The sequence below is a fragment of the Macrobrachium rosenbergii genome, chromosome 48, assembly GCF_040412425.1.
Source record: "Macrobrachium rosenbergii isolate ZJJX-2024 chromosome 48, ASM4041242v1, whole genome shotgun sequence".
In the NCBI taxonomy this organism is placed as follows: domain Eukaryota; kingdom Metazoa; phylum Arthropoda; class Malacostraca; order Decapoda; family Palaemonidae; genus Macrobrachium; species Macrobrachium rosenbergii.
Window position 1 is genome coordinate 42,697,628 of NC_089788.1, and position 8,862 is coordinate 42,706,489.

The following is an 8,862-nucleotide window of genomic DNA, read 5'->3' on the forward strand; positions in this document are numbered from 1 at the left end:
TGACCATGGCTTTGACATACAGGACAGTGTAGGGACAATGAGCGCCAAAGTTTACATCCCCACATTTACGAGAGGAAATCACAGCTGGGTGCTTTAGATGCTGAAAAAACCAGAAGAATTGCCAACAGCAGGATCTACATTGAACAGGTTATAGATCTTGTGAGACAGAGATACTCGGTTCTATCATCAAGAATTCCCCATGATTTTTTCCGGTCTAGTCAGGGTGGAAATATTACTTTGGACAAAATTGTCGGTGTATGGTGTGGACTTGCTAACTAGTGTGACTCTGTTGTCCCATTTAATTAATAAGTATGTGTCTGAACCTTTTTTTGGATAAGCCTATTGTGAAAATGAAAATTTTATGAGCATATAAAGTTTGTTTAATGTTTTATTCATTGCCATATTTATATGTTGTGGTGTAGAATAGATAGGGAAATTAAATAGAAAAGAGAGAGAGAGAGAGAGAGATAGAAAGAGAAAAAGTTAGGAGAGAGAAGGAGAGAAATAAGAGTAAAGAGAGAGGCAAAGAACACAGTGATAACGGCCAAATGCTCTTGTGTCGTGTTATCAATACGAGATGTTTACATTGCAGTATATCGTGTTTAAGCCATAAAAACAGTCGTAAAATGGGAAATAATGGCCTCACATTGAAGCCAAGCAAAACATGAGTCAGCACAGCCTAAATGCTTACAACAGCTGATTCTATAGCCCCGCCTTCTCCGGAAGGTGTTTTCGTGGAAGTTCCAGGAATTTGGGGTTGACCCAAGTGATATACTTCTTCAACCTCCAATCAATTATGTGTGGGAGGGTCTTTCCCACACCCTCCTAAGATCACCTCCTATCAAGTCCTCTAAGGAGAGATTTGAATCACACCCACTACAGTCCTTCCAATCAGCTACTTGAAGGGGAGGCCTTGCTGATTAATCCTTCCAATAAGGCTAGAAGGAGGTGGAGATTTACAGATAGCAAGTTCCTGAGGGTTCAACGAGTGAGAGACCGACGAGGAGACGAGAGTCAGAACTGTGTCCTTCAAGGGAGAGTACTTCTCCCAATCGCTTCCGTGTTCCCCATATAGACTGATTCAAGAGTGATTCGTTTCTATCATTGTAACTTGTTAATTTTGTACTGATCTTTATAATATTAAGTACGAATTAAAGTGAAGAAATTACCGATCTCGTCTCTATACGCCTTTCTGAGAGATATCAATATTTAAAAGGAATAAATATACAAAGATAGCACATCATCCATGAAGGATCTGAAGGACACCTCGAAAGAAACCAAGGTAAGAAGAGAAAGACTAAAATCTATGCAAACATATAACGAAGAACGTAAAAAAGAAAGAAAAAATAAAAACATTACAAATTGGTGGTAGCTAAAGTGGATCCAGAAGGCGAGACGAAACAAACGAACATTAATGAAATTATCAGTGCAATTATTTAAGTTACAGTGAAACGAAATTCTACAAAACGAACTTAGATTTTTTTACGACGACGAACAAAATATATCAGAAGAAATAAAAATACTCCAGCGAATAGCAGCTTACAACAAGAACGTCGAGTGTGAATAAAATAGTTTATTGCGTCCCGAAGCCAAAACATTTTGAACTGTTACCGTCAACAAATTGAGCAAGACGCCGACAGCGATAATAAGCCCAGTGTTAGCGACATTGCATCGAGTGATTGAAGAAAAACAACGTACAAACTTTCAACAAGATTCCGAAAGCGGAAAACCACAGCGGAAAAACAACGCAGACGTAGTGATCCGACAGCGAAACATTCACCGCCGAATGAACAACATTTAGCGATATCACGATATCAACAACACAACACAGTAAAATGAATTTACTGTCCACTCTCTCTCTTAATAAATAAGTGAAGATATATTTTTTTTGCATCTTGCTATAAGATTGAAAATTAAGAAAACTCTCTCTAGTGAATAAAATTCTTTTTGCATAAATACCAGCATTACTCTCTGTGATAAATTAATTATTTAGTAAATAATTTAGATAGGGAATTAGCTATTTTTTACTCGGTTGGTGATGATTATTTGAGAAGTTATATATGTAATTTTGTGTACTTATTATAATGAATTTTAATGATATGATGCCCAATTTCATATAAGAATTTATTTTGAGTATTGAAAAGGTTTTAATTGTGCACTTGAACTCAATAGAGAATTTAATTTTTTTTGTGTGACAATTTGACAAATTGGTTTTAATCTTGGTACAATATAACGAAAATATTTTTTTGATTGATGTACTCTGAGTGAAAATTTTTTTGTGTGTGGACATGCAACGAGTATTTGATGAATTACTGAACACTGTTAGATATTCACATTACGATTTAAGACCGTCGACAATTAGACGAAGTCGAATTTCAAGACTAAATTCCCACTCCGCTGTAGTGCAAGGAAATACTAACAATAATAACACAAATAACCAGAACCAAAATAGTGTTAATCATTCTAATACTACTAACAATAATAATAATAGTAACAATACTAATAATACTAATAATACTCGCACATTACAATTTTTTAATATGAACCAGGCGGCCGTCATAACAACCGCCACACGCTTCTGTGGACAGGTGGATGATTCCAATCTGACAAAAAGTGACTCGAAGCCTATACTGTAAATCATTGGCTAGCAGATGCAGATAGTCGTATAATTTCAGGGGAATAACAGATGAAAGAGCTAAGATAAATGAAGCCTTGTTGCTCGTCAGCTCAGAACATGGAGACGCACATAAAACTTTGAATTCCACAAGTTTTAGCAAACTTAATAACTATGTAGAATTTAAAGAAATTTGTTTATCACTCTGGGAACCAGTAAATCAGACTGACGGTTTATATAACCTAACTAGATTTCTTAACCCACAATATAAAACAATTGCTAATTTGTACGCAAGCGTGGAGAATGCAATAGAAAAATAAGCGAAGATTTAGAGAAGACAGGTATTACTATAGGAGACAAGGATCAGTTTGGGGCTAGTGCCCAGAAATTAGATTGAGCTACGGCATGTATTAAATTACGTGTCATTTGGAACCATATATAATATTCTTGGAGAAGAGGAAAAGAAAGCTTTCAGAAAAATAAAACTTGATCCCAGAAAAACAAGCCTTCAAACATTGAAGACAATGAGAGAAGAAATCCAAAGGAAAGAGATAAATCTATCCAAGGAATTCATGGGAACAACAGAAGCACAAAATGAAAGGAAAGTCAGAAATAATAATCCTAATTTTAAACTGAATAATAAATTCTATGATAATTCCAGACAAGCAGGAAATAGACAAAATACGTTACAAGGAAATATGCCCAAAATACTAAAAGAAAATGGAATCCAGATCAAAGGGGAAGAAACAATCTAACAAAGAGTGGACCACACAAACCTTATAGATATGGTCAAAACTCAAACACAAACACTTCAACCCAAGTGAACTATTCGCTCAAGGGGCGAGACCCAAGACAGCCTGCGAAAACTGCGGGTATACAAATCATTTTACAAATGAGTGTAGAAAACCTAGAATCTGCACGGTTTGTAAGAAAATAGGACATTTAACAAAGAATTGCTGGTTTAAAAACACAAGAAGGAAATAAAGAAATAGTTGAATTAAGTAGTAACCGCTCAGCATCAAATAAGTCTTCAAATCAATGACAATTTATCCCTACACAGAATACCACAAGAAAGTCCCTTCAAGAAGATAGATTAAGAGAAGAATTAGCAAATAGGAGAAGTGAAGGTTCATCCGCACTATCCATATTGCAGAGTAAAGAAGTAGTATTTTCCATGGATGAAGAAGAAATAATCAGAAAGGATTTACCTATCATTAAAATTCCAATACAGAATAAATTATGTACTGTCCTTATGGATTCAGGTAGTACTGTAAGCATAATAGATAAACACACATTAACAAGTTACTTAGGCGTTAAAGAAACGCTAATTCAGGGTCAAAGCAAGATAATAAAAGGGGTAGCGGGTAAACAGATAAAAAGTTTAGGCAATGTGAACTTAGAAATAGACCTTTCGTCACTTAAAACTGTTGAAAGTTTTATAGTTCTAGAAGACAGGTTCTTTCCCGCACAGGTGTTGTTCTCATATAAATTAATGAAGAAGTGTGGAATTATACTGAATTGCCGAGAAGGAAGGATTAACGTTACACAAGATAATAAAGAGCGTATGCTTTACGCTTGAAGAAGAAAAGTTTCACCCAAATCTGATCAATTTGTCTGAGACGACTTCAACAAGCGACAAAGACATACAGAAAATAACTTATCATCAAGAGAACAATCAAATTAAAATGATTGGTAACGGAAAGGAGGAATTTCCAAAATTACAGACTAGAAAGATAAGATGTGCACATCCAGAAATTATACCTCCAACAAAAGAAGTGACCCAGAAATAAATAAAGGTGATCTCCAGTGTTCTGAATATGACAAGGAACAAGACATTTATGAGGATAATTATGCAGAGATAAATACAGAACATTATAGCAATGTAGTAATCAGCTATGATAATGAAGGAAAATTAGTAAATGAGGTACTGTTGTTAAACAAAATAAATAAAGTAGATATAAATGATATAATAGCAGTAACTGAAGAAACTACTATAGATGCAGAACATTGTTACTTTGCAGAAACAAAAGATGAGGAAGTATGTTGTGTAAGCACTGCTGATGATAATAAAGTACAATTAATACTAAACAGACAGGTAATTTTGCATCCAAAGTGTTTAACAAAAATACATCTAAGGGGAAAGGAAGAGATAGGAGTTAAAGATGTTCTTTTACTAAATGAAGAGTTACCAGAATTTGTCAGAATGGATAATTCTTTAGTCCACATGAAGGGTGATACTTGTGAAGTTTATGTCCAGAACTACTCAGATAACAAACTAACACTTTATGCAGGCATTATCTTTGTAAAGGAATACCTATTAACAATCCATTACTAACATTAGAAGAAGAAGCATTTTTCTCTGTAACTGGTCAAACATCTGAATTAAGCAAAGAAGTGAATAAAACAGATTTTCCAGAAAACAAAAATAGATTAATTCAAGTATTAGAAAAATACAGAGATGTAATAGCAATAGAAGGAGATAAATTAGGTAGAACAAATGTCCTAAGGCATAAAATTGTATTAGATGATGGAACAAACCATTCTTTATTCTTAATTACAGATTACCAATAAGCCAAAGACCCATAGTTGATAATTTGATAGAAGAAATGAAGAAAGATGGGGTAGTCATTCCTTCTAAATCTCCATATAATTCTCCATTACTACTTGTTCCAAAGAAAGATGGAAATTGGAGACTTGTGATAGACTATAGAAAGTTAAATTCCAACACCATCCCCGATAGAATGCCAATGCCAGTGATTCAAGATATGTTAGCTCAGTTAGGAGGTGCAAGGATATTTTCATCTTTAGATTTACTTAGTGGATACTGGCAAGTACCTTTAGACGAAGAGTCGAAACCATTCACAGCCTTCAGCACACACAAGGAACACTTGCAATTTGAAGTCATGCCATTTGGACTCACTTCGGCTCCTTTAACGTTTGTTAGATTAATGCTTCAAATATTAGGGGATATAGAAAATGTTGCAGTTTACTTAGATGATATTATCATTTTTAGCAAAGATTTAGAAAGTCACCTCAAAACATTAGAATAGTCTTGGAAAGATTAAGAAGAGCAGGATTAAAAATCAAATTAAAGAAATGTCAATTCTTAATGAAATCTTTGGAATACTTAGGACATGTAATTAGTGAAGATGGTCTGCAAGAATGCAAGCAGGCAAGATAAAAGCAATAGTTGAATATCCAGCTCCTACCAATTTGAAAGCATTGAGAAGATTCCTAGGAATGGTAGGCTACTATAGACCTTTCATTAAAGGCTTTGCTACAATAGCCAAACCATTAACAGAATTAACAAAGAAAGATGTCAAATATGAATGGAATAAAGAACAAGAGACAGCTTTCCAAACACTAAAGAGTAAAATGACCAGGAATCCCGTACTAGTCTACCCAGATTTCTCGAAGGACTTTTTACTTAGCCTGTGATGCATCAAGTACCAGGGCTAGGGGCTGTATTATTACAAAAGGACAAAACAAGAATGAGAGCAGTATATTATGCCAGTAGAGTTTTGAATGCTGCAGAGAAAATTATAGCACAATAGAAAGAGAATGTTTAGCATTATACTGGGGTCTAAGGAAATTTAGACACATAATTTTAGGACATAAAGTCAATGTACTTACTGATCACAAACCAATTTGTGATTTGTTTAAGAAGAGAACTTTTACAAATAACATGAAGTTCAATAGATGGTTCATTAGTGTGTTAGAATTTGCACCAGAATTCAGATATATCCCAGGAAAATTTAATACACTAGCAGATGCATTATCCAGAGCCCAAGAAGAAACAGAGAAATGTATTACCACTAATACTTTTGTTTTAGCTGTCAAGTGGTAGATTTAGATTTGGAAAGAGTACAAATACAGCAAGGAATGGATACAGAAATCAGGCATATAATAGGACAACTAATGACAGATGAATCTTTAAAACCTGATTTTGTTTTAATCAATGGATTACTGTATAAAAGACCAACAGAGAAGAATGGTTATTCTCGACTATACATCCCGAAAACACTAATCAGAGAAGTTTTAGAACTAACACACTCATACAAGTTAGCAGGACATCCAGGAATCAAAAAGACAACTAGAATCCTAACCAGAAATTATTTTTGGCCCCATTGCAGTGAGGATGCCAAGAACTTTGTACAAAATTGTGTAGTTTGTAATAGAAATAAAGGTAACGTAAATCCAAAAGCTCCACTTGAAAAATACCCATCGGAGTTGAATCCATTTCAGGTCGTATCTATGGACTTTTTAGGTCCATTTCCAACAACTGTTAGGGAATAAACAAATATTAGTCTTTTTAGACTATCTAACAAGATATGTAGAGATCGTACCAGTAAGAAATAGAGATGCAATTACAGTAGCAGAAGCTCTTAAATCTAGAATTATTACGAGACATTCATGTCCACAAGTTCTTCTTTCTGATAACGCAGCAGAATTTACTAGTGAACTTTTAAGAAAATTATGTGAATTTTATGAGATAAATAAATGTCAAATCACAGCATATAAACCAAGTTCGAATGGAGCAGTAGAAAAAACGAATCGTAAGATAAAGGATATCCTGAAAACTTTAGTTAAACCTAATACAGAAGACTGGGATTTAGCTTTGGAAGACGTGCAGTTTACTATAAACAATACTGTAAATGAGACAGTAGGAGAATCACCACACTACTTGTTATACGGATACGAGAAGAGACTACCAAATACGTTACTAGATGATGCAACACCACCCCGACATACTTATAACTACGATGACTATATTGCCTGGAAAACTAGACGTACATATGAAACGATCAAACAAACGAGGACTAGACTTAAGGGAAGCTCAGAGTGTCCAAGCAAAGTACTATGACAAAAATACAGCTAAACCAAAAATTGTAGTAGGTGCTCAGGTATATGTTCAGAATCATGTTCCAGAAGGTCCTAATGTAAAAGTATCCGCAAAGTTCCAATGGTCCTTACAGGGTATTAGAAGTGTTGAAGTTAAATAAGCTAAAGATCATAAGTGAGAGTGATCTAAAGGAAAGAATTGTTCATACCAATCATGTAAAGGTAATAAAACAGACTCTTGGTCCAATAAGAGAATAGTTGAATTATTGAAAGAAGTTGAACAGGAACCAATAAATAACAAATACAATTTAAGAAAAAGATAAATTTATGTAAAGTGTTGAACTATTAGATATAAAACAATGTGTAGGCATTAAAATACCTCATGTATACAGAATATCTGATAAGGCTTATTCTTACAGATACAAACATGCGGTTCTTCTTGGTTATCATAACACTGCTTTATGTGTCATCTGAGGTGGTGATCCGGAAGGGTGCACTACTAGAGAAAAAGGGATCTGTGAAATTAATAAAGGACTTGGGCATAGTGAGTATTGACATTACATCAGTGCTTATCAATGAAATGACATTGAAAGATGTCCAAAGGGAATTAAAATCATTAATTAGGAAAAGTGAAAATAACAGTGTTTTACCATTGTTGGAAAAACTAGATAATGACATAGGAAGTGTGTTAAATACAAGATCCAAACGATCCCTCTTACCTTTTATAGGAACAGCACTTAATCAATTATTTGGAGTCGCGACAGACTCTAATGTAGAAAAAGAAAGTGCCCGTATAGACAAACTGGAGAAATGGGCAGCAACAAGAGGCATTGTGTTAAATAAGATTATAAGCTCTCAAAACTTAAACAGTGATGAATTGAAAAAATAAAGGAATTTATTAATCAAGTGAACACAAATATTACCAAAGAGATTAAGATAATAACAGATGAACAACATTTAAGTACATTTATGAACAATGTTAGAATTGTATTGCAAGACCATAAAGATCTATTAAATGCCATTTTGTTAGCCTATAAAGGAATATTAAGTCCAACATTAATAAACCCAAGAGAATTAGAGGGCATAATTAGTGATTTTTTGGTAGAAGGACATTATACCCTATGGTAAAGGATATAATGGTCTATTATAATTTGATAACCACCAAGGTAGTTAAGAATAAGATCCTTCTAATTCTACCTTTAATCAAAAGAGCAGATGTACTGATGTCCATACATCCTTTTCCCATGTTGATAAAGGAAAACGTAATTATCTCAAATGTCAACCATATCAATTTTGCATTAGAAGAACATGGACTAATTGATGTCATTTATTACTGATGCTCAATTAAGAGATTGTATACTTTTGAAAGATAAAGAGTATATTTGCAACCTTGACAACCTGTATGA

At 34.1% G+C, this 8,862-nt stretch overlaps 1 long non-coding RNA gene across 1 annotated transcript; it reads left to right on the plus strand.

Moving 5' to 3' along the window:
- The first annotated feature begins 816 nt into the window (after positions 1 to 816).
- Positions 817 to 8,567, plus strand: LOC136831364 (uncharacterized). Its single transcript, XR_010850848.1, has 2 exons — positions 817 to 1,830; positions 7,876 to 8,567. It is a non-coding gene; the product is annotated as an uncharacterized lncRNA (long non-coding RNA).
- Positions 8,568 to 8,862: the final 295 nt, after the last annotated feature.